This window comes from Ambystoma mexicanum, chromosome 8, assembly GCF_040938575.1.
Source record: "Ambystoma mexicanum isolate Mex_15411 chromosome 8, UKY_AmexF1_1, whole genome shotgun sequence".
Classification (NCBI taxonomy): Eukaryota; Metazoa; Chordata; class Amphibia; order Caudata; family Ambystomatidae; genus Ambystoma; species Ambystoma mexicanum.
The window spans coordinates 56,822,492-56,849,219 of NC_090929.1; positions in this window are offsets into that span (position 1 = coordinate 56,822,492).

The following is a 26,728-nucleotide window of genomic DNA, read 5'->3' on the forward strand; positions in this document are numbered from 1 at the left end:
GGTTGGCACGCTTGTGCCATGTCTGGAACATTCAGTTCACTTAGCACGTAAGCCCAGGCCCAGGTCCAAGGAGATGGAGCATGAAACAACCTCACTACCTAATTAGCCCAGCTCCTCTTATCACTCATGCCTTCTGCCATGAAGATTGTCTTTGTAATTGGCCTTGCAAAGTATCCTTGCCTTTGAGAATGCACGGGAGGGAGAGCACTAACTATATCGTATCTGGGTCTCCAAGTTCGAACTCTATTTTCATCCTTGGCCCTCGTGGCATGATATCACAATGTGGTCCATTTTGCAGGTTTTAAATGCTGTAAATGAATTAAACTTGGCACTCTTGGTGTTTTTCCTTTGCACCTTAACAAGGGATGATTCGTCCTCCGCACGCTCGCTCATTTCCAGAATAGATAACTGACCTTGGCTGCTTCAGTCTTGACTCCAGGCCAGACAGCCTTGTCTTGCAGCTCCGCGATTCTGCTCATTCCTGCTGCGACACAGTTTTCCCTTCCCGCTTCATGGGTCCTGGCTTACTAAATTCATGATACCGATGTCCACCTTCTATATAATTGCAGTTCCGCCTGCGTTCTATTCACTGAGTAAAGCCAGCTTCTATGATGACTTGGTCTATCTTGCATTTCAGCGTCTGGTCATTTATTGAACGGTTGATTTTCTGTAGCAATTTGTGCACAAGTAATTTTCTTCTTTGTATTTAAAAGCTCACTTGATTCTTTACTTCGTCATTGGTTTCTTTAGGATCTATATATCCTCTTCAGCTAGTATCTCGGGCAGGGACGTTATTTCACCAAAATGCCTGGGGTAGCGAAAGATACATCACATGACCGTTGAACCCCCTGATGACATCACAGGAAGTGGTGGCATTTGACCACACCCCAAAGTGACATCATGAGAACGATGGAATGTGACATTTCACCCCTTGACAAAACAGTAAGTGGCATCACATAGCACTGTTTCTAAGTACACTACGACATATATGGTTACGATATCACTGTAAAGTGATATACATTTATACAAGACTGGATCACCATATGTATCATTAATATCAGCGCATATAAACCCATATTACCAAATTACTGTGAATGCAAGCAGACGTCCAAGGCCAAACGATAACGATGTGATATTATATAGCACTTACACTTAAGCGCTTCATATAGCACAAATATATATATACAATATTACCAACTGTGTAGGTACTCATTTATTAACCTCAGCAGGATAAAAGGCTGAGTTGACCTTGCCGGGAGTCCAACGTGCAACCTGCAGATCACAAACACACAATGCAGCAGTGAGAACTCAACCCACTGAGCAATCCTACGCGCTATAGCTATCAGAAAACCTGCCACTCCAGAAACAAAGAGCCATATGCTGCTGGCTACAGCCCAGGAGGCTCAATTTAAATGTAAAATAAAAAAAGATTGTTCCATTTTTTTATTTAGGGGTAGCAAGGGAGGCCACAGGGGTACCAAGGGAGACCCCTGGTGACCCGTAAATGACGTCCCTGAACGCGGGATGTCATACATACCGTTTGTGAAGTCACTTGCTTCTTTTCTTTGCTTATTTTCATATTCCTTCATGGAGTTCCTCCCTTAGGTTGTCATCACTCCGGAGATACAATCAGGATGGATTTCTCAACGGGTGGTTTCTTTCCAAAACACGCTGCGGTACTGGCACAATGGCTGGTGTCAAACACGGCACAGTCTCATGTCTCCAACAGGGTCTCCTGCAGAGGTATGCAGCTGCTTCTCTACACTCTGTTCTCAAATCCCTGTACCTGCACGCCATGCGACTCCCATCTCAACGCAAGCTACAGACTCATACACCATGACCTCTCCACTATCGTTTTGATGAACCGCCAGGCTGTGGTAACGCTGTTTGAATTTAATGTTGTCTATTTTCCTCAAATTATCAATGCAGTTACCTCACAAAAACAGGGCCTTTCGTGGTACTGGCAGTGCTGTGTTCATGCTCCAAATTGTTAGATTGGCCCTCATGCCATGTCATCTCCCTGCATCCTTGTGTAGTTATTTACCTTTCGCCGTGGACGGGCCTGCTTGTCTGAAATTGAGTTAAATTCTGGTGGCTTCTTCCTCTGCGACAATTAATCAACATCTGCTTTTCCTACCAAAACATCCTGACCTTGAGGCACCTGCACTCACCACAAAATAAAATTCCATCAAAGCAGTCCTAGCTCTGAAAAGCAACTTAGCAGGATCACATGGTGAAATGTGAGGCCTGTAACGCTGATGTTATACCAAAATGGCCGTTCTCTTGCTCACAATGACCGATGGCAGCTCACACTGCCCAAACACAAACTCCATAATGGGGGCACATGCCAACTGTAAGACCTAATATTACACTATGCTCATAAAGGAAACATATGCCTACAGTGAGAAAAAGCACTTTTACTTCAAGAAAGAACAACACCCTGCCTTCATTTTTAATTTTTGTTATTTGTGTTTAATTGTTATATTAACAATTTTTACAAAAACATGTCGTCATGGGTGGATCATTTTTAAGTGTCATTGTTTACTTTCAATCGTCTTGTTTCTTTATGTCTTTCTTTATTGCTTTGTGGAGCCATGATGTAAATCCGTGGAGACTTGTTCTCACTTGGGGCTGTTTGTTGGTTTGTTGTGTACTTTTTCTTCCAAGGCAAGACTCTGAAGAGTCTTGGCCGTGGCTATGACCAGAGATGTGTTCTCACCACTTATCATTCTCGTCCACCAAGCCTCCTCCTCCCAAGTGTGAGACGCCTCCAGGTGCTCTGTCTAGTAAATGTTGCTTGATTTTGCTGTGCCAGGGCAAGACAATAAAAGGTGTCGTATTGTTTCTGTCTGACTCTTGTTTCCACAATATCGACAAGAGTTCGAAATTGATTTGCCTCTAATGGCCAAAATCTCGTTAGTTTTTAAAACATTCAAATGCGCTCTAAGCAAAGTTGAGCGCAGTGTTCTGTCCAGGAATTTCTTCAAGTATGTCAGCATCTGGTCCACTTTTTGTGTATTTGGGGGCAGGTGTCCATTTAGTTTGTTGTTTAACGCTGTCTGCAAAGATTCAATCCAGTCCCAAGTTTTCAGTCTATTCTTAACTTTGTCAGGATTGCGATCCAATTCCTCCTCTGAACTTCCAATGGTCGAGAGTAGTAGCAAGTTTTTATTGGGCCAGTCAGTCAGCATCCTGTTTTTGCCTCCCTCCATTTCCTTGTTAATGGATTCCAGTATTTTCGGGCATGGGTGTCTTCGAAGCTTGCCAAAGAACATTAGGCTGTTTCTACCTGCTGCTGCTTTTAGTGAGGACAAGCTTAATTCTTGTCTAATTGAAGCTATCGGAGAAGAAGGAGGTAGTTTTAAAACTGTGCACCAGTATAAGCTTTCCAGTTTGTTCCAGATCTTAGCTGGAATTTGTGGCATCGCTTCCATCCTATAAATGATGGTTGGTATGGCCTTCGCTTTATAGAAATTAATTGCTGGGAGCAGGGAAAACCTCACAAATTTTCTGGTCAAGACCATTGTTTGTGTAGCTAATGTGATGGTCTTGGCATAGAGTGTTTCCTGCATCGAGATTTCCACTGGGCTTCTGCTGATTGTTACTCCCAAATATTTAAAGTATGGTACTATCTCTAATGACTGGGTGCAAGGTACCAATGCAGGTGTTCCGATCTTTTAGATGATTTTTCCATGACCATGACTTTGGTTTTATCTGTATTTATTTTCAAGTCGTTCTTTTTCATGTATGACGAGAGGCTATTCAATTGGCGTGTAGGCCGATTGCTGTATGATCCAAGAGAATGATATCATCCGTGTACAGGAGCCTGGTGATCTTCTCCTCTCATACTGACGGCGGGAAGAATCTGGTGTTTTCAAGGTCTACAATGTCAACCATGTAGGCGTTATATAAGGCCGGCGCCAAAGGGCATCCCTGCTTTACGCCTCTGTTGGTTTTTATCAAATTTTAAAGGTGACCTGCGCCATTGAACCTCACTCGCATAAAATTGTTGGAGTAGAGCGATTTGATAGGGTCCATGAGCGAGGTTGGGCAATTCCAGTTAGTCAATTTTGGCCAAAATCTTTCTCTGTTGACCCGTTCAAATGCATGCGATGAATATTCTCGGGCGAACTTCCAATACCTTGGCCTTTAAGATGCTGATTAGCATTATGTTGGCCGTTGTTCTCAGGTTTTTACCAAATCCTGATTGGTCGGGGTCTGCGCAACCGGCCTATTTTATCCAGGCTTCGAACTTATCTAAGAGGAGTGATCTGAACAGCTTGCCGATCACATCAAGCAAAGCTATCGGGCGATAGTTCCTAGGGTCGCTTTTTACTCCTTTTTTGAAAATTGGCACGATGTTGGCTGTTTTCTAAGAGTCTGGTGTTCTTTTCTGAGCTGAGCATCTGCCGATGATTTCAGAAATTAGGACCGCCCATTCTTCCAGATTAGCTTTTGATGGGATATTTGTAATTCCATCCGGGCCTGGAGCTCTCGATTTATTCAGGTTTTTGATGTTTTTCAAGATCGTGGCTTTATCGGGACTTAATATGTGTGCGGGCCTTTGCTACATGTGTTTCAATACTTTGCTAAGCACCTGTTGCTGCGTGTATATTTAACGATCACCCTAAAGCTCTGGTATAATGAGGCATCGTACACGTGTCCATGTGACAGCCACGTCACCATTAAAGGCCTAACGTCTACCTGCTGGGGGCTTCTCAACTTGTATCTGTTTATTAACAGTCGGATGTCCATGAAATGATCTAATGTAAAAAAACGAAGTAGAATTTACTGAATTGTTTTTTTCTTCTGATAATGCAGAGGGAGACCCCTGCAACTACCCCTGACCTCCCTACTTTAACTAAAAGACTTACCCAACCCAACACCTATATCTTAACAAAAACGACACAAGATTTTGAAAAATATAGGTAAAAGAATTCAGTCATTTGGCCTTAATTTTCTACATTCGATCAATGATACGGATGTATAATGTAAATGCATATCCTATCACGCAGATGGATACCCTAACAGTGCGCTCTACATATGCACCCGTTATGCTAAAATGCTCCCATGGCCTGAAAGCACGGAATCATCCCACACCGGCATGAGATAAGACAATGAATCAGGGCACTGCACCATGTGGGAAGCGACCTGGCAGACTGATTAAACATTCATTTTGAGAGTAAGATGTTATCATCCTGATTGGGATGGGCTGTGCCTGGCCTAGGTTCACTTGGAGAAGTGAGGTGTTGCAGATGCGCTTGTGGGGTTTATAACGCGTGAAGGTGTCTGGGAAGCGGCGGAGAGCGGTGCGCAGGGGGGCCGTTGCGTTAATTTGGAGGTGCTGTGTGCAAGAAAGCCGCGCGCACTCAGATTCTCCCCCAGTGTATCTGATGGAAGCTGTGGGAGTTTCAAGCCCGAGAAATGAATTGTAATTAATTCAGAAGATTTCTCATTTGACCTGCCTTTTCCCTTCCGGGTATTTCCAAGGAGAGCCATGGGGAGTAGAGCAAAGGCAGAGAGAGGCTTAAGCTGCAGCCTTCACGCCCCTCCCCCACACACTTTCTGTGGCTCCCTTAGGCAGAGGTTTTTAGGGGTCACTCTGCAGTCCAACCGGGGAGGAAGCACTGCTCGTTTTGGGGGCAGGCTTGCAGCCAGAGTGCGACACTGGGGGGGTGGGGCAGAGGGTACTCCATGCATCTGGGGACAGGGTACTGGGGTTGTGGAGAGAAAGCCCCTCTATTAGGATGCCGGTCGAGCTCTTCTGGTTGTTCACATATAATGGCGGTTACCTTCACAATTAGGGTCAGGCAGGGCGGAGCCGGACATTTTGGCGCGGCCGGTTCTGCGCCGACCGATTTGGCGCAGCCAGTTCGCTGCAGAAGCCGGTTTGGCGCAGCCGGTTTGGCGCAATTTCTCACTGAAACAGCGTCAGTGTAATCGGCCCTGATCTGGTCTGATCTGATCTGGCCGCGCAGAAACGGAGTGGGAAGCACCATGGTCTGATTCTTAGGAGACAGAAAGCGACAACTGCGTCCCTCGCAGTCACATCCAGAGAAGTGCAGTGGCGTAGGGTGACCAGACGTCCCGGTTTTGCCGGGACTGTCCGGGTATTTCAACCTGCGTCCTGGGGTCCCAAGACTTTTTAAAGTTTAAAAACAATGTCCCGGGATTTGGGGATCGGGTGGATAACATCCTGCTTTTTTGGGCTGATGTCATGATTTTTCCATCAGTTTTGCTAAGAAAACGGCATGGTATCGACTCGATCCGCAAATTCCAGACGAGTTTCTCAAACTGGTCTTGGGACCCTCGGGCGCTCTTCTCACTCGATCAACATGACACGGGACAGGCCACCCACATAGAAGTAGGACTAGTTTCACATCTGAAGCTATAGTCTCGTTTTTTTATTTTCAAAATCTGATCACCCTAGCAGTGGGTCATGTGCAGAATAACAGTCCAGTACCCCCCCCACCCTCACCCTCACCCCCTCTTGTGTCACCTGCACTGTGTGCAGGCTTTGCGTGGATGCTTTTATATAGTGCTTCAAGCAGAATTCACGCTTTTAGGGGGGATATCGATTGCTTTTAGCATTGCTGTCACCTGGAGTGCAAGGGTCAGTGCCAAGAGAGCCCCCGCCCCTCCCCCCAAGAGAGGAGATTACTCCTGAGAGAGTGTAGAGATCAACGTCAGCGGTCCTCCAGGCATTCCCCCACTCAGTGCTCTGGAAGTCCACTGCGGCTCGCAAAGCTTAGTAGGGTGGGTAAGTGCCAGCCGCTTGCTGTGCCGAAACATACTTATGCCAAAACATCTCGGTGCCGGACTGGTCGTGCCAAACATTCCGGCGCCGGTCTGGTTGTGTGAAACTGGCCACCCCAAATCGGCCTGCGCGTACTGACCGCGCCGAAATGGGCTGTAGCGCAGGCAGGGGCTGTGGGGATTTCTTCTCATCAAGAAATATATACCACTTGTGTGCGGTGGTGGCATACTTGCCAACCCTACTGATTTAGGCAGTAGGCTACTGCTTTTTAAGCAGTCTTACCGCCTACTCATTTGGCTGACAGATCCTACTGCTTTTTACAGTGGCAGGTAATTTATGTGATTCTAAGGCAATGAATCTGTCTGTGTGGTGGGCGGGTAAATGATACATTTGAGTGATGGGCTCAGATCAATCCACTGACCTGACCACTACATGACTCTGCCCTGCGCTCTTGCCGGCCTTAGGTGAACCACCAGTGAAGGCAAGTGGCAGAGCGTGCCACCATCACACAGCATCTGCCTATCAGACTGAGGAGGGCATCAGTCTCCATGTTGTTCAGTGTTCGACCTGCACTGCCGGAATACATATGTACTTGCTGGGCTGCTGCTACAGGCAGTGGAACACGTTGCCCACCAGCTCTGTGTGATTCCCTTCTGTGAAGTTAGGGAATTGAATTTGGTGTTAACTTGCCATTCGCAATTATACATTTTAAACATTTGAGCATCTTTCCATGTTGTGCTGTTTGATGGGTTGTGTATTTTAGGATGCTTCAGTGGTGCTTAGAATGTATGTTTTGTAATTATTTCCTGTGATGTCGTTGTTATGCTAAGTATTATTTTTGAAACTTGAAAAATCCTACATCTTTTTGGTCACATAATGTTGGCAAGTATGCGGTGGGAGGGCACCGGGACTGTGGAAAGACGCTTTTATCAGAGGGTTCAGTTGCGTTAACAGGGACACGGTGGGGAGAGACGCCCTTATAGGAACATATTGAATTGGGGGCCACTCTGTGGCTGTGAGTAGAAGCTCTGTTGGGCAGGGTGGGGATCCTTTTAGGGGGCCGGGCTCTTATAAAAAGCATTTTCTCTCAATCGCTGCCCCCATAGGGGTCTTTAACGAGGTTTTCCAAGAGCGTGTTCTTACAAACAGACACACGCGTCCAGGGAAGTGTGCGTGGGACTCTAGTACAGGGGTGCAGCTTGTAAACCGAGGGAGCATTCTGGATTCTGGGGTGCACTGAGGGAGGGGTGCTCGGCCTATGCCGTCCTCAGAAGCCATTTGCAATGAAATCTCGTTGCATCCCCTGGCACTCTCCCTCCCCCCCCACTCCGCTGCCTCTCCCTCACCCCCCCACCCACTCATCTCCAGGCGAGGCCGCTTATAAGAGTCTCCCGCCTCTAGGTGGGATTAAGCTTTAGGGGTATAGACAGGGGCCTAATGAAATCTGAAAGGCGCTGCCTGGACGGCTGACCGTCAAACGTGGACTGTCAGGTGGCGAATGAGAGGGGGCGGGGCGAGGGGCAGAGAAGGGACGAGGAAGGAGTGGGTGGGAGGAGCTCATCATTCCTGGTCTCTGTTTCAAATGAGAGAGAACGTGGCACAAACCTCTTTCTTATCTCCTGGTGAATAATGTATTTTTCTTTTTGCTGACATACTTAGAAGTAACAAGTCTGTCTCCACGTCGTCCCCGAACCACCTTGTGAGAGTGGAGCGCATTGTGTGCAGCGCGCGCGTCCATGGAGGCCCGGGGCCCTCTTCCGCGCATGCGTGCCTCCTGCTCTTCCGCTCGGATGTGCAGGCTGTCTGCACGTGCGCTCCCGCGGGCTTCCGCCGGATGCCCTTGCAGAGGGCGTCCCTGCCACAGTCATGCCTGCCTTGCCACCTTTCCCCACACCTCAGTCCCTGAGGTTGGCGCTCCGGCTTCCTGCTAATGTGCTAATCGAGGCCGCGGCTGGCTGGGCATGCTGAGGGCCTCCTGGAATGCTCCACTTGCTCAGCCCTGGCCGGCCGCCACTTTACTCACTCACAAGGGCAAGCGCATGTTATGGAAACACGCACGGCTGAGTGCTCTGAGCAGCCAAGCGGCTTCTGTCGCGGATGGCCGCAGCGTGGCCCTGAGGCGCCACCACCGATGTCTGCGTGCATGCAGAGAACTTGCGCCCAGGACTGCTTGAGGCAGCTGATGATTGCACTTTCTGTGGCCCATTGTACTTGGGGTTATTTAGGGAGGGGGTGTTCGTGTCATAGTAGAGCTGCCTGTCAACATTGAGTTCCTGAGTTAAGGACACGCTCGCCCTTCCGTTAGACATGTCAGGACTGACCAGTTCACGGTCTGCTGCAACACCAGAGGCCCTAGTTACCCTCCACCTCAGTCCTCTTAACATGCTTCTCCCCTGCTCAGCTGTTCTTTAGTTGTCCAAATGGATTGGCTCATTAAAAACAGAGGGCAGTGACGTGCCCGTGGTTTGTGCCTTATTAAAACCCAATTAATTTTTTTAAAAAAAGCTGCTAAGAGACATGGTACAAGCCTTCATGAATGCTGTCTGCCATTTTGGAATTCCAATCCACCTCGGGAGCAAGACTGCTGCCATGCAGCCCCAGGCTAGGCAAGCGCCCCGGGCATTACTGAGGTGCCTTCATGAACTAGTAAGAGGCAAGGTTCTGGGTGGCGCATGATGGTTGACCGTGGGGCCTGGTGTTTCAGCAGCGCGCCGCGTGCTTCTCAGGCTCCACTGCTTCTAACACCCGTCTACACGCCCCTTTTCTCCATAGGCCCAAGTGTGCTCTTGTCAGTTGTAACTACCTTACACGCACCCCTCTTGAGCGGTGGTTCCCCCATGATTACTGTAACGAACGCCTCTTGACTACACTTGGCCCACATGGAAAGGCTATTAGAGAAAGCAATGATTGGAACTTGACTTGAGAGAGTTCATGCAACATACAGAGAACATGGTGCCTTTGTTACAGGTATTGAGTGTGCTCACCGGCACGTGGTGGTATTGCTTTTCTGGTGACGAGTTTAGTAAAGTGCATGAAATGTAGCTGATTAAACGGTCAATTACAAGCAGTGTTTGTTTTGTTTGGTACAGGATTGGTTACATTGTGTGGAGTGGGTTTGGGAACCCAAGACAGGACCACGCAGGGAATATTCTAGGACTGTCATTAAGGATTGACCTTATGATTTAAGGTAGGGCACATCTAGAGCAAGCAACTGGTGGTGCGATGGAAGCAAGTTGATCTTACTTATCAGTGAGGTGGTCGGTGAGGACACATGATTTGGAGAAAGTGAAGCCTTGACAACAAGTAAGTCTCGAAGATAACAGTAATTGCAAATGAGGTTGTTAGACTGTGATACACAGTAAGAGTGCACAGTTATGGGAAACTGAGACGGTAATGTGTCATTGGGTCACAACTTAATGGAAAGGTCTCAGAGAGCTTTAAGGTGGTGGCAACAAGTACACCAACCTGGTGAAGGGGCGTGTTAGTACACTAGCCATTAATGGTGTTGCATAAAATAATACATATATTTTTTGAAGAGTTGCAACCTAGTAAGGAGGCTAATCAACAATCTCCTTTCCTTTTCTGCATTGTCTTGTTTTGTTCCGAAACCCTTAAACCATGCATGGACCGGCGTTTACTTTCTCTATCATTTGATGGTATAACATGTGGCAAAACAATGTATGTAATCTGTGTGTAAACTAATTGCGTATGTTGGGTCTATGATTTGAATATGTGGGATGGTATTGCAGCCCTGAGGAAGACCTTGGTGAGGAGGTTGAAACACGTGTTGACGGCTAAAACAGTAAAAGATATATACCAAGCCTGGATGGTGTTAGACTTTGTTTGAAAAATAGTGTAAACCATAAGCAATGGGATTTGATTATGGCACAATTGGTCCAGCACATGTTAAGTGTACTGTGAGAAACCTGAAGGTGTCTCACTCACTAGTCCCTGGGGATCTCATGGCCAGGTGGCCATAACACGACCATTGCTATTGAATCCAGTTCCTGGGGGTGGACCAGATAGGGAGGATCACCTGGATGAGGGGTCTTCGGGGTGTGGACGGGGGACACCAAAGGGTGAGACGCAGTATCCCCTTCCTTACGACACCTTTTCCTCATCCTGCCCAGTAGGCTACTTAAAAACTCTCCCCCACTCCTGTTTTCCAACGCAAACACTTTCTCACACTGTGAGCGACAATGGACTAATACCACAGTCATTTACCTGACATGTCCCAATACAAGGGTCAGACAGAGTCAGGCAATTACTGACAACTACTACACACACCTGACTGCCCTTTCCCTTCCCCACTGGGATAAAAGGCAGAGCACAAGAGCACACTGGAAGGAAGGCCGAATGCATGAGGAAGCAGCTATTCCAGGACTGCAGTTCTACCAGAGGAGAAAAGCGGCGAGACCTGAAAGGACATCAAGGAGAGAGTCACCCTTGCCCTTTTCAACCCAAACCCATGAAGCCTCTGACAAAAGAAACATAAAACTGGGAATCGCAGCTGGCGAATGATGTGACAGATGTCAGCAGTACATGAAAACCTCCTGCACTGATAGCCAGGGCGGGGAGATGCGGTTGCCATCATGGTACCACCCTTGACTCCAGCGGCAAAAGAAACACTGAGTTCAGCACGGTCGGTGAGTCGGAAGAGCCTGATAGTGGGCTGGACTGTGTTAGGCTCAAGGTTGAAGTGGCATCAGTAAGAAGATTTTGGCCTAGTAAGATCGTTGTCTCTGTCCTACCTCTGTTCCCCCTTCCCTGCCACATCGCGCCTTGAAACAATTGTGTATAGGCGCGTTAGAAATGCAACATCATATCATATCATATCTTATCGTTAAGAAACAGAGATCTTTTGTGAACGAAGTTGGTACCAGAGATAGAGCGGTCTGGTGCCACATGGGTGCTCTTTTGAAATACTCTAGCTAGTACCCAGCTCCTGATCAAAAAGACTACGTTGATCGAAAAGGATATTGAAACCATGAGTACCAAGAGGCCATAGGGAAGACCGGCCTGAGGTGTCAAGGTGGTCATACAAGGGTCAAGCCAAATCCCTTGTACAATCAAAACTCCTTGACACGTTGCAGACATTTTTAACGATTGTGAAATTGGGAACCGACAGAGGGATTGTGAAACAGCCGTTTGCGCCCGGCAGGGGGCGGGGGGGGAGAACGCCTTGCAAACTGTGATATTGTGAATAAACATGCACTTGCCATCAGCTAATAGAGGGACCCAGCGAGACCTGCTCACCCTTCGGAAGTCTTTGTTTAGATTCGGCAAGTGCTGTGGAAGGTCTGAGCCCGATTGAGGGGGACCTATCTAAAAAGAGGGTTGTTTAAAAAGACATTGGGGGTCATTACGAGGTTGGAGGTAAGGGATTAGCGGCACCGGTAAGGGTGCCGATGCCGGTAATCCCTTACCTCCATATTCCGAGTTCCCTTTGCGGGTCCTTCCTTACCTCCTGCTTTTAGCAGGAGTTAAGTACGGGACCCGCAAAGGTACCTCGGAGGTAATTACGGTACCGTAATTTACGGTGCCGTAATTACCTCCTTCCCCATTCCCATTGAGCCCTATGGGGCAGAAATGGGAATAGGGAAGGGCAAAAGGTGAATGGGGAATTACTGGTTCCTCCAACCCTGGAATGGACCAGTAATTACTCCATTCACCATGCCGGATTTGGGACGGTTTCGGAGGCAACCATGGAGCTAATTACTCCATGGTTAGCTCCAAACCCGGAATGAGGCCCATTGAAGCTTTTGAATATTACAAATGAGGACATTGTGATTGAAAGGTGATAGTGAAGCCAACTGAGGGACATCAAGAGAAAAGTTGTGAAGAAGCTAAGTGAACAACATTGTGGCGCCAAGTATGAATCCGACTGAGGGATGTCCACAATGAATGGTTGGTCTGACCCGGGTGAGGGAGGCTAACGAGTCATATGGGGTTCTGAGCCCGGCTGAGGGTGATCCAAGTGTTAAGGGTAATCACCTGAACTGAAGATTAGCAGAAGGAATTGTTTGTTTGGTTGTTGTGGCATATCAGGCCCTCTGACGAATAGCAGAAGGGACTGTTGGTTTTGGAATATCAGGCCCCTCTGAAGCAAGTGACTTTGCATGAGAAGAGACTTGGGCACAGAAGGCCCTGATATAGAGAAAAGAAACTGCAAGCTCGTGCCAGAAGCCCAGGCGTGTGCTGTGCTCATCAGTCCTGCCTTTTTTCTTTGCTAAAAACAAAGGGAAGGGAGACCCCGGTCATAACATCCTGACTTATCATTTGTTGAACACTTCTTTCTTTTCTTGTGAAACATTATTCCACACTATTTTGTAGCATAGCAGTAAGGACTGGCAATATTTTTTTTGTTTTTATATTATTATTTGATGGCCGTAGCTTGCTCCCATCTTAGATTTAGGTTTAGATTAGGCGTTTATCTCACCCATTTTAAAGTTGAATAAACACCCTTGAACTGTGATCTCTTGTGTCTGTCTTGCTTTGATACCGTGCCTTCCTTACATATGGTGTCAGGATTTGAGATACGAATCAACTGATAAACATTGAAATTCATGCTGATAATTGTTGTACCACCAGAAGGGGAAAATAGAATCATTGAACTCCTTGACTCTGACCGCGTATCCACACTAAAAGAGGTGCTGTTCTCCTAACTTCGGATCCCGACTGGCCAACAGGATCTGTTCTTTAAGACCCAAGTATTATTAGACACCCTTCCTCTCTGCCATTGTAATATACAACATTGGGGTCGAATAATATTGAATGTCCTACGCGTCTTTACTTTTATTAGACCTAGTGCTCTGAACCCCCCCTTTCAAACCTTTTTTTATTTTAGTACCCAATTGTCCTCCATCGCGAGGCCACCAGGTGTAAAGATTAACTTACTAAAACCCAGTCCTTTGGCAGACTCCGAATCAGAGGAATCAAAGGACTTTGAGACCTTATCTAAGGGAGTCGAGAGTTGTGTCTTTTCTGATTCGGAGCCCTCCACTGAGGGGACCTTTACACGCCCAGAAGAAATGGCTGACCTAGCCAATGGCATTGCCCAGTTAGCGGCCCATCACATACAGGCCGAAGCTAGATTCCAAGAAAATGTAACTAAATTGATTGAATTGGAAGCACAACCCTTTGTACGACAGGGGGTACTTCAACCATATCTTGAAGGTGAAGATTTAGGAAATGTTTTCTTGAACTTTGAACGCCTAGCCGAAGAACTAGGAAGAGAACATCAAAAGATGCTATTTGGGCCCTTTGTTGAAAAGTGAACTACAAACTTTCTATCAACTACTTCATCTTGCATAGGGAGCCACCTTTCTATCCATCAAAGAGGGGCTGTTAAAAAGAGTGGGGCAAACCTGCAATTTTTATCGGCAGAGTTTGAGAGCCATTAGATTAAACCCAGGAGCAACCCCCTTAGAAATGAGTGAAAGTATCAAAAATAATGTGGCCCTGTGGACCAATAACAAATCCTTAGAACTGACGGAGATGTTAACCTTAGAACAATTCACTTATTCCTTTCCCCCTTTTTTGCAGAAGGCCGTTCTACAGTAAAACCGACCTACCTTAGCCACGGCCATTGAGACTGCACAAGACTACTCAGATGCAGCTAAAGAATTCCACTCAGCCCATCGTTGGGAGGAAAGGAAGGATGATAAGCCTATTCACTGACCTCTACTTCAGGGAATGGATAAACTAGGGTGGTTGTATAGAATTAAAGAAGAGATGCCACGATACAAAGTAGAAGTCAGAAGAACTGATCCTACAACTTCAGATGAAAGCAAAAGGGAGGAAATAAAAGGAAGCAGACCACCTCCTCCTGTCTGTTTTTCATGTAGAGAAACAGAATATGTAGCTAGGCAATGTCCAAAGAATCTAAGGTACAAACCTATGGCAAAAGGATGTTTAAAGGGTGAATAATGGGAAGAACCCAAAGTAGAACTAGATACCTTTAGTATCTGTTTATGTCAATCTTCTACTGATTTTTCATACAAAAAAGTCTGAGTAAATAGGAGGGAAGTATGGGCCTTAATTGACCCGGTTAGTAAACAAACTACTATACGAGCCGATTAAGTTACAACAAAGGACCTGGAAAATGCGGCCCTAGTTAGGGTTACATTTGTACACAGGGACAATGACGTGTACGCCAAAATACCTGTACACATTGATATCCATGGTGAATCCTGTGAAACATCATCAGCCATAATTCCTAGACTCACCGAAGAAGGTATTCTGGGGCGGGATTTCCCTACCTTCTCTACCCTTTTACAGGAAACTCCACCTCCATTTGGAGATTTTCTACCCCAGAGTTGTTTGCAATCAGACTACTATCCTCAAAACTCTCCCATATGGGACTGGGAAAACTCGGAGCCTAGGAGACCTGAAACAGCCCTTAAAAACCAATTCATAGGCTACTATAGAGACCAGTAAACTCACTACACCTCTACCAACAGCGGTTATGACAAATCAATGGAATGTGTGAGAGTCCTTGGACATCTCTCGTCCCTGTTCTCTTCCAGGTCTTAACAAAGGGGAACCAGGACCAAGAACAGGAATATCCACCTTGCATAAGGGTAGGGCCTGTGAGAAACCTGAAAGTGTCTCACTCACTAGTGCCTGGGTATCTGTCATCCAGGTGGCCAGGACACGGCCATCGCTATTGGATCCAGTTCCTGGGGGTGGCCTAGTGCGGGAGGATCACTTGGATGAGGGATGTTCAGGGAGTGGAAGGGGGACACCAGAGGGTGAGATGCGGTTTCCCCTTCCTTATTAGACCTTTTCTCCATCCTGCCCAGTAGGATATTTAAAAACTCAATACCCTCTTTTCCAACACAAACACTTTCTCACACCATGAGTGACAACAGACTAATACCAGAGCTGTTTATCTGACATGTCCCAACACAAGGGACAGGCAGAGTTAGGCAATTACCGACAACTACACACACCTGACTGCCCTTTCCCTTCCACACTGGGATAAAAGGCAGAGCACAAGAGCACACTTGAAGGAAGGCCGAACGCATGAGGAAGCAGCTATTCCAGGACTGCAGTTCAAATGGAGGAGAAAGGCAGAGAGACCTGAAAGGACGTCAAGGAGGGAGTCACCCTCGCCCTTTTCAACCCAGATCCGCAACGCCTCCGACAAAAGAAACATAAGACCAGGAATCACAGCTGGCGAATGGTGTGACTGATGTCAGCGGTACATGGAACCCCTCCTGCACTGATAGCCAGGGCGAGGAGACACAGTTGCCATTGTGGCACCATCCTTGACTCCAGCGGAAAAAGAAATGCCAACGAGTTCAGTACAGCCAGTGAGTCGGAAGAGCCTGACAGTGGGTCGGACTGTGTTAGGCTCAAGGTTGCAGTGGCAACAGTAAAAAGATTATGAAACAGAGGTCTTTTGTGAACAAAGTTGGTACCTGAGATTGAGTGGTACGGTGCCACGTGGGCGCTCATTCAAAAGACTGTGGCTAGTATCCCGCTCCTGAACAAAGACACTATGTTGCTCGAAAGGGGTATTGAAACTATGAGTACCAAGAGCTCACAGAGAAGGCCGACGTGAGGTGTCAAGGTGGTCATGCAAGGGTCAAGCCAAATCCCTTGTACAATTGAAAGTCCTGGACACGTTGCAGAAGTTTTTGATGATTGTGAAATTGTGAACCCGACAGAGGGATTGTGAAACAGGTGTTTGCGCCTAGCGCAGAGGTACGCCGTGCAAACTGTGATTTTGTGAACAAGCAAACACTTGCCATCAGCTAACAGAGTGACCCAGCGAGACCTGATCACCCTTCGGAAATCTTTGTTTAGAATTGGCAAGTGCTGTGGAAGGTCTGAGCCCTGATGAGGGAGATATAACTAAAAAGGTAGTTGGTTAAAAAGACATTGAGACTTTAGAATATTACAAATAAGGAAATTGTGATTGAAAGGTGATAGTGAACCCGACTGAGGGACGTCAAGAGAAAAGTTTTGAAGAAGCTAAGTGAACAACATTGTGATGACAAGTATGAACCCAACTGAGGGATGTACATTGAATGATTGGTCTGAGCCCGGTCAAGGGAGGCTCACGAGTGAGAGGAGGATCGTAGCCCAGCTGAGCGGGATCCAAATGTGAAGAGTAACCACCTGATGTGAAGATTAGCAGAAGGACCTCTTTTTGTTTTGTTCTTTTGGCATATCAGGCCCTCTGAAGCAAGAGACATTTCATGAGAAGATACTTGGGCACAGAAGGCCCTAATATAGAGAAAAGGAACTGTAAGCTCATGCCGGAGAAGCTCATGAGTGTGCTGTGCTCAAGAGTCCCACCTTGTCCCATGCTAAAAACCTGGGGAAGGGAGACCCCGGCCATAACATCCTGACTTATCATTTTCTGAACACTTCTTTCTTTTCTTTTGAAACATTATCCCATACTATTTTGTAGCATAGTTTTAAGGATTGGCAATAGTTTCTTTTTTTTTTTTTTAGTATAGGCCGTTTATATTTGACTAGACTCTACTAGGACTGTATTATTATTATTTGATGGTCACAGCTTGATCTGATCTTAGATTTAGGTTTAGATAAGGCATTTATCTCACCCATTTTACAGTTTAATAAACACCGATGAACTGTGATCACTTGTGTCTGCCTTGCTTTGATACCATCCTTCCTTACAATACTCTATGCAAAATAAAAGAAGTGATGGCTGGAAGATTTGGAATTAATCTTAACCTCTGGCATTGCTCTGGGCAACCCTCCAGAACATCTTTCTTTGCCGGCCAAGCCATTACAAAGGGGAAAGACCATATACAAATCAGGCTTGACCCCACCCCAAAAGGGGCAGTCCAGCCCGAACTGCTGGGTTACGTCCCTTCTGCACGAGACCACAAACATCCCAAAACATGTTGCAACCTCACTGGGTATCATCAGTGAGCAGTAGCTTGGGTCTCTGGGCCCAGCAGGCTAAGGACCCACATCAGGGATTTCCTGTCCCACTTGGAGTAACTTATGTAAAACAAAACAGATGGTGCCTGAAAGGTTTGGATTTAATCTTAACCTCTGGCATTCCTCTGGGCATTCCTCCAGACCATCGTTCTTCTGCCTGCCAAGCAATTACAGAAGGGGAAAGTACATATCCAAATCAGGCTTGATCCCCACCCAAAGGGAGTATTCCAGCCCTATCTGCTAGGTCACATCCCTTCTGCACGATACCACAAGCATCCCCAGACATGTTTCAGCCTCATTGGGCATCATCACTGCCAATCTTTATGGTCATTCCCCCACTACATGCCCCAGCCATCCAAAACAAATCTTCCTTGGAACCCTCTGAGTTAGCTCTATCAGGCATTACCATCAAACGGTGGCCTGCCGGTGCTATTTCTTAGCAGTCTGCTGAGAGTGAATGGCTTAATTGCCGGTGGACAAAGCCAATAGTTTTAGTTTGCGCGTAGGTATTAGGCATATGCCCAGGTATTTGAACCATGTATCAGCTACGACAATTTTATTTCAGGGTAGTAAGTTTATGGCAGGGCCTGTGAAATCTTTATGCCATTCCTACACAAAAGTCAAAACTGTCAGCTTTGCCAATGGTACAGTATTTAAAACAGGTTCAATTTCTATTGACGTTTGACTAATGTTTGACATTTATCCCAACAGAGACCTTTACCCAGTTCTACTTCAGTGGAGTGACACCAACACCTAGATACTGCGCACCCTGTGTTCAAATCATGTATGACATTTCCTTATGTGACCTATCGGACCAGATTCTCAAAATCATTTTTGCTGCAAGTGAGGAGATGCAATCATTCAGATGCTCTTTTCTCCCCTTTGTGCATTTGCGCAAATAAAGGGGGTGGTACAGGGGTATTTAAAAGCGCATCCCATATTTTACAAACTGGATGTGCTTTTATTTGCCCTGAAATGAAGGTCACCCTGCCTGTGTATTTTGAAACAAGCACATTGTGTAATTTCTCACTCTGCCATGATTTCTTGTGTTAAGTCTGACAGCGGCAGGTTATACTGGGATGGAAATGATTTGTTGTTTTTTGAACATTTCACTGAGGCGGGCCCTTTAACAGTCCGTTTCAGTGGAATGCGCTCCCAGCTCCCACACAGTTGCGGGGACCCTGTCATTACATTAGGGTTGGGAATGTATGCATGAGGGCTGGACAGCTCTTCTTTGTGTTATTGTCCAGTCCCTTCTGAAATGATGACGTCACCTTTTTGAACACATTGACCTGAGAACCTGGTCCACAGGCTTCTGTGCAGTCCAGCAGATCTTGCATCTAAATTATTTTATGTGCTCCAATGAAGACCTGCCTATAAAGCCTGCAACATTTTATCCAATTTGTTTGCAAAATTGCACCATAAAGTGCCCTGTATGGCCCTGCAGTTTTCAGAGTGTCCTTGAGGGGAATAAGATCCCCTCTGGGGCCAGAAACGCATGCCTTGCCTGCGTCCTTCTCTCCAGGCGGGCACTGACAGCCCACCTGTTCTGTTTGAAAGTTCACCAGCTGGCACTGGACTCCAAGTCTGCACAGGTGGATGACCTGCGCCGAAGTACGCCAGTTATTTAGACAATAATGGTATTATGCTTTTCTTTGTCCCATGCTAGCATCTCAGGGGAAGAACATTCTGTGTTATATGTCAGACCATATCTCATAAGAAGCCCATAATACAGCTGTACAGTTCGCCTCAGGGCACCAGGTGGCGAAGGGTAATTATCCAAACGATAAAGACCCTTGCTGAGGTTTATAAGCCTATTAGCACATAGTGGTGGCAGCAATACATGTTTTGGAGTTTTGGTTGTGAAATAAAAAGACGTCACTTTAACAGATGAGCTTAGGCCCCTTTAGTGACGTGCATGCAATGGATGGCTTCACACAGAATAACTCCAAGTCCAAATAACCGAACCAACTCAGGAAGATGGTAAAGTACTGTTTTATTAATAATCATCTAAAACAGGGAGTTTACAATGAACATCAATGGACGTACGCTCAGGTTCTCTCAGCCATCTTTACACAAAACATAGTTTATATATCAAAAGTATGTCAGAGATTATGTCATACTAAATGGCAATAATGAAAAACCTATCAAGGGTTGGGATTGGCTTAAGGGGAACATATAAGTATACTTTCTATAGGAACTAGGATTGTGATTGGCTGTCCACTATCAGGTGGACAACATATGCCTACCTCTAAAACATGTAGGGCCTCATTACATGGATGGCGCTAAGGGATTACCGGCACCGGTAAGGGCACCGGTGCCGATAATCCCTTAGCGCCATACTACTAGGTCCCTCAGCGGGTCCCGTCCTTAACGTGTGGCCAGACCACACGTTAAGGAAGGGACCCGCTGAGGGACTTCAGGGCAAATAACGGTACCGCTAACAGCGGTACCGTTATTTGCTCCTTCCCCATTCCCATTGAGCCCTATGGGGGTTCAAATGGGAATGAGGAAGGGCCTTGGTGAATGGGGAATTACCACCCGGCCAACCTTGGAATGGGGCGGTAATTCCCCCATTCACCAAGGCAGAATCGGTAAAATACCGGCGGCAACCATGGCACTAATAGCGCCATAGTTACTGCTGTCCGTGTAATGAGGCCCGTAATCTTCAGAAACATTAGATACACAGTTTCTCATTGGCCTTCAAACTATAAGGTCCTTCATTATATGGACTACTATAATTGGTTGGCATGCTCGTGCCATATCTGGAACATTCGGTTCACTTACCAGCACGTAAGCTCAGACCCAGGTGCAAGGAGATGGGGTATGCCACTACCTCCCCACCAAATTAGACCAGCATCTCTCATCACCTAAGCCGTCTGCCATGAAGATTGTCTTTGAACTTAGCCTTGCAAAGTATCCTTGTCTTTAGAATATATGGGAGTGCGAGCACTCACTATCGTGTTCTGGGACTCCAAGTCAGTCTGTACCCCTCCTCAAGAGTTATCACTGTTCTCCATGTTCTACCCTCATCCTCTATCGCTTTGAGCATTGCCATTTCTTTTCATACTATAGCTGCTTCCAACTCTATAGGAACAGTCTTTCCACCCTCCTCATCCATAGGTATTTGTGGTCTAAATAAAAACTCACCAGGTGTCCTCACAATCTTTCCTACCAGGCCTGGTAGCCATGTCAGTAGAATGCTTACTTTATATAGAAACGTCTCTGGATCTACTGGAACACCTCGCAGAGCCACTTGCCCTGTGAATGCCAATATAAACTTTCCCATGTTAAAATAATGTATTCCTGATGTGGAACACACTATTCCTTGATCAGTAAATGAAATCGTCATATTAAGTTTTGTCATTAAATCTCTTCCCAAAATGCTAACTGGTGTCTGTCGTGAATATAACAAAGGAACAGACATGTCACGTTCTTCTATGGAGACCGGTAATTTATCAGTGAAAGGAACTCGACTTGTAGCTCTATAGAACATTAGGTACTTTCCCTCCCACATACATGACTGAGTTGCCACAGTTTCTAAAAGAAAAGAAAAGGATTTGCCCCCTATCGTCACATCGACCCTTGGTTCCTCTTGGGGGTCTGGTGTCACAGATAGTTCTGAACACATCAAGTCACCCTGTGAGCTGTCCTGTTGTGGCTACAAGCTCATTCCTGTCCCTGTGAAAGGATGTCCTCCTACCACCGTGACACCTCCTAGTCTAGGTGTTAATATTTGTCCTGTATTCACGTACTGCAGTGTCTGCACAGGGGCTTGTTGCGACTGCCCATTGGGTGTGTTCATTTGTGCTTGTCCCTGCTCTGGTACCTGCTGTACTTGCAGTGCTTGTGCCTGATAAGATGTGTGATCTTGGGCAAATCCCTCTCTGGCATGTGTGCTGTATGGCGGAGGATAAGCTGTCCCCCCTCTGGAAAACTGGCCATTTTGTACACTCCATCGGCTCTTGCATGCATGCACAATATATCCTATCATTCCACAATTCCAACATACTGGGGGAGCCCTTCTGATACTCCCTCCTTGGTTATATCCACCCTGAGCACTCTGGTTCTCGTTCTATGTGTTTTGAAACCCACCTTGGTTATTCTGAAATCCGCCTCCTCTTCCCCTATAACACATACCTCTGCCTCGTGGTGTAAACCCATACCCACCTTGGTCCATTGGGGGCAGATTATTTGCCTGTGATGCACCCATTGCTTCCTGCAGTCCCATTGCTTCTCCGCTTGTCAATACCGCCCCTTCTATGGCAAATTTTGACAACTTGTTCTGAACCAACTTGACTTCCTCAATCTTTCTGTTCTCATCTTTCTTCTCGTTCTTGTCTTGTAATAACCGGCAATGGTGTACTATTGTCAACTGTATCTCAGCCCATGGCTTCGCTTCCATCCCCACTTGTTTTTTCATCTGCCTCTGTACTGGCTCAGGCAACCTCTGACATTAAATATGGAAAAATAGTGTCACTGTCTTTTCAGGTGGTTCACAAGTTTCAAGTTGCCATTTCTCCTGAATCTCCTCAATATAGGCAATAGGGTCTTCATCTTCTTTCATTTTGCATGTCATAATTGCGCCCAAATCCGATGTGTCAGGATATTGTACCCTGAGAGCCCTCCGAACGTCTGCTCTACAATTATTACACGGCGCTCCATCATGCACTGTGTTTTGTGCAGTCAAACCTGAATATCCCGCTGTCCTCCATATGTCATCAGCCCTCTCTCCAAGAATGGCTGCCAGGAGACCTTTTATGTCCCCTATGGCCAGCGTATTTCCTCCTGTCATTTTCTCTAATTCTTATATCGATTTCCCAGCCCCAGAAGTCAAACTAGTTAGCTTTACATTTTAAGTTATCCTTATCCATATGTGGTCATGTCTAACAAGGGAAACTGTGGGAACCCCATCCCATAGTCGGATCCCAGTACTGGTCTAGCCATGGCAGGCCTAATCGTCCCTGTCTGTCTCCTTGTCAGCAATGACCTTAACCTGTTTACATATGATGGCGACTCTCCCTTCTCACTATGTGATCGTCCTCGGGGATGCTCAGGATATGCTATGGGATCTGGCATTCTATCTTTAGGTTGTTCCAGATCTGACCATCTCACTTCCTTATCCATTTGCGGGCTTCCTTCAGGGGCACACACGCTTCCTCCTTCTGCTCCAAGAACAGACTCTCTTGTCTCGTCTGACATGTCTAGGCCCCAAATAGTGTGACTATCATCCCCCTCACCCTTGTCTAAGTTCAGTCTGCTTAAAGACAATGCCAGACGTTCATCACTGAACAGGTTTCCCTTCTCACTTTGTGATTGGGGTACTGGGTATCGATCATCATTTCCTCGAGTTCCATACTCTCTACCTCGTCTTAACTGTTCATAGACCTTATCAATCCTTTCTCCAATGCTTTCTTCATCATCTCTTTTTTCTTCTAGCACTACTCTAGATGCTGCTGGCCTTGCTTCCTTTATTGGGAGAATCTCCCCCACTCTATCCCATCATATTTCTAGACTCTACCTCATTTGTTCTTTACGAATAATACTAGTATCCAAACGTTGCTGTCTCCTCTTTCACTCTATTTCTTTATCTACTTCCCTTCACTTTCTTGCATCCCTTCTAACTCTTTCTTCCTCCTGCCTTTGTTCGTCTCTCCTTACTCCTTCCCTTCTTTCCTCTTCTTCCCTTTGTCTCTGTAATCTTTTGTCTCTTTGTGCTTCTTCCTCCTCTCTCTTTCTTTCCTTTCTGTCCCTTTCTTCTATCGAGCTTTGTTTATTTTCATACTTTCTCTGTTCTTCTGCCTGTTCGTCAATTTTCTCTTGCTCCTCCTGATATTATTATTATTTTTTTATTTATATCTGTTCTCGTCGCTCATCCTCTTTCAATCTCTTCTCTCGTTCCTTATCCTTCTTTTTTTGTTCGTCCTTATCTTCTCTTTGCCTAACTTCCTCAATACTTTTCTCATCTATCGTGAATAATATCTGTCCTCCCATCCATTCGTTTTGTACGAGTGATACCTTGTCAGCCTTATCCTTTTGTCCTTTCCATCTCTTAATCTCCCTGTCTATTTCTGTTGACAAATTCGACTGCTCACTTTTTTCTTCTTTGTCTTGTATGAACTTATAAATATTTTCATTCTTTTAGTCTCTTCCCGACTATCGTCACTACTGTAAGCAGGGGTTTCATATATTATATTACTAGACCCCGTCGCTACTCTTAAGTCCTTTAAAGGATATACTCCTATCTCTTCCGTAGCAACACTCTTTGCTACAAGCAAGTTAAGGGGAGCTGAGGGCTCAACGCCTTCCTCCTTATGCTGATTAAGCATCCACTCCTCAGGTGGCGTGTCTTCTCTTTTCTCTTGATACATCTTCCAAACTTCTAAAATTGCTAATCTTTTCTCTTTTTTTTTCTGTGTATATGCGGCGTGCAAATATGTGGTCATATGTTGCAATACCACTTTTGACAATGGTCCTCCTTGTGGCCATGGCATGAACATTTTATCTGCTGTGCCCTTTACCCATTCTGCACTGTACTGTTTAAGCTTGGGCATATGTTTTGGCAGTGTCTTGCATACATGCATGAGAGGAGTATCCTCCATAATGCAGAGTCTCAATTGACTGTCAATACTCACCAGATCATTAAATGAACCTTTTACCTTGGCTTAAACCACCACTTTTAACATTTTAAAACAACAAATATGAGCAAGCACCATCAATCACTGCTCAAGCCTCTTATTTCAATACCCTATCTATTCTTTTGATTTACACCAATCGTTTTACTAAACTTTATCTTTAATCACTGTTACTTTTTCATCTCTTCACAATTTCTATCGCTCCTCGACACTTTATTTAACAAAGAACATATATTCCGGGGATAAAAGAATCTTGGGAAGATCCAGGGCTTCTGAGCAGCTGGCTGGATATCTTTCAATAAAGACGTGGGCTGGCTGCGAATAATACCTGGACTATGTCTCGCCCAGGCGGGAAAAAGTATTATATCTAAAGTTCCGGTATGAATGGAATATTGCTGTTTCCACATCATGTATCCTTTGTGGTGAGTCTGAAGAGACGGTACAACACCATTTGATACTCTGTCCGGCCACCATGTCTCTGAGAAAGTGCTCCCTGAAGCCTCTGTTATTAAGCCATGGGTGTAGGTCCCTAGCTGGTGCTATGGCAATTTGCCTGGATGCCTCGGCTGCAGAGGCTCTGCTTGCAACTACAAGTTATCTGAGCTTGGCAAGAAAAATGTATATGGGGAAGGCTGAGTTGCTGAACAGTGCTCTGGGGTACATACATCTTTCTGTATGAGCTGTTTTTATTTGGTTTTACGGTAAAGCATCGATTGTGTAATTTCAGTGGAGTAATTATGAGCTAAGCGATTGTGACGATGTAGCTAATGTGTTTTTTAACTTTTCTGTGAACTGCTTTTATGACTATTCTGTCGAAATAAAGCAATAAAAGTAAAGTAAGAATGTTGGTGTCTCGAAACGCATGAATCGTGGGACAAAATTGTGGGATTTTTTTTACCACATATTAAGCCAGGGATTGTCAGAGCAAGTGCAGAGGTGAGAGAAAATGTGTAGGGATGGAGGCAAATCCATGGTCCGAAATCCAGTTGACCATAGTACATTATTGTCGACTAATGCAAGAGAACGCGAGAAAGAAACGCGAGGAAAGAAAACAGGAAGAAGCGAAGTATAGAATAAATTGTCAAAATATACAATGGAAGGGGCTATGTTGATAAGCGGAGAGGGAGTGGTTACCCAGAACACTCAGTGTCAGCAGAAACCCGTAGGGAGAAAACTCTGCATGAAGGAAAGGCACTAACTGTTGGATGTGGGGAAGAGGAGGTGTACCCAGGTGGAGAGGAGCAGGGAACCCAGCACAGCAGGGTGGAGATGGGTTTAACAGGGGATAGCCCAGACCCATGGGAGTTCCGCCACAATGTTGATTGAGCGGAAAGATCTGCCACATATCATGAGTATGAAGAAGCAGAGGGGAAACGCAACAGAATGGGTGGGACATACCCGCCAGCATACAACATTGAGCAACCCAACTATTATGCCCAAGATCACACGCAGATGCAGATATATGCCCCACAAATGGCGCCAGCACAACACGCACTGATCCAGTCACAACAGCCCATGACGCATGCACCGCAAATGCAGGTGTACACATAGCTACGACAGGTAGCGTCCCAAGCACTGACGCAGCAGAACACTGTAGCCATGAGACACATGGATACCAGAGTACAGGCACCCACACAGAGGTTGGGGGAGTGACCTTAGTGGTGAGGGAATCCTTTAACAGGGACAGAGATGGCTTTATACCCACAACAGGGCAACCCACAGACTGGCTTGATGTATTCAAATGACTTAATACCCACAATAGGACAGCCCACATACTGAATTGATGCTATACAAATAAACAAATACAAATAAATTCAATCCTATCTGTTACACCCGCCCCAAACAAGGAACCACGTGTAGGGGTGACCATAGGTGACAAAATTGTTCTCTTTTCTCATGAATATAGGAGTGACTAGATCATGTATTAGGGAGGGGAGATGCCCCATATCAGGCATTGCCATGAATGCTCAAGGATTCTCTGGGGCTACGGATTTGGGTTTGTTTACTGACGAACTTCCAGTTTCCATTGGAGAACACAATCTTACCATGTCACTATTATGTTCCCACCAGACACCAGTTAACATAATGGGAAGGGATATGATGAGTAAGCTTAACATGACCATTGCATTTACTGTCCAAGGGATAGTGTGTTCTACCACAGGAATCCATTATAGGAATGTGTGGGAATATATTCATGCATTCTGTGGTCAGACTGTACAAAGGGGGGTGCTTAGATCCTGAGCTTTTTCAGTATACAGGGGAAGTGCTTCTAGCATGGCTTTCAGTGATTCATAGCAAGCTACTTCGCTTGCCAAATGAGGTTTACTTCAGACCAAAAATCCCTTAGAGAAAGAAGAAAAGGTGTTCCCATTAGAATTAGAGACAGTCATAGTAAGAAAAGACAGAGGAGTTA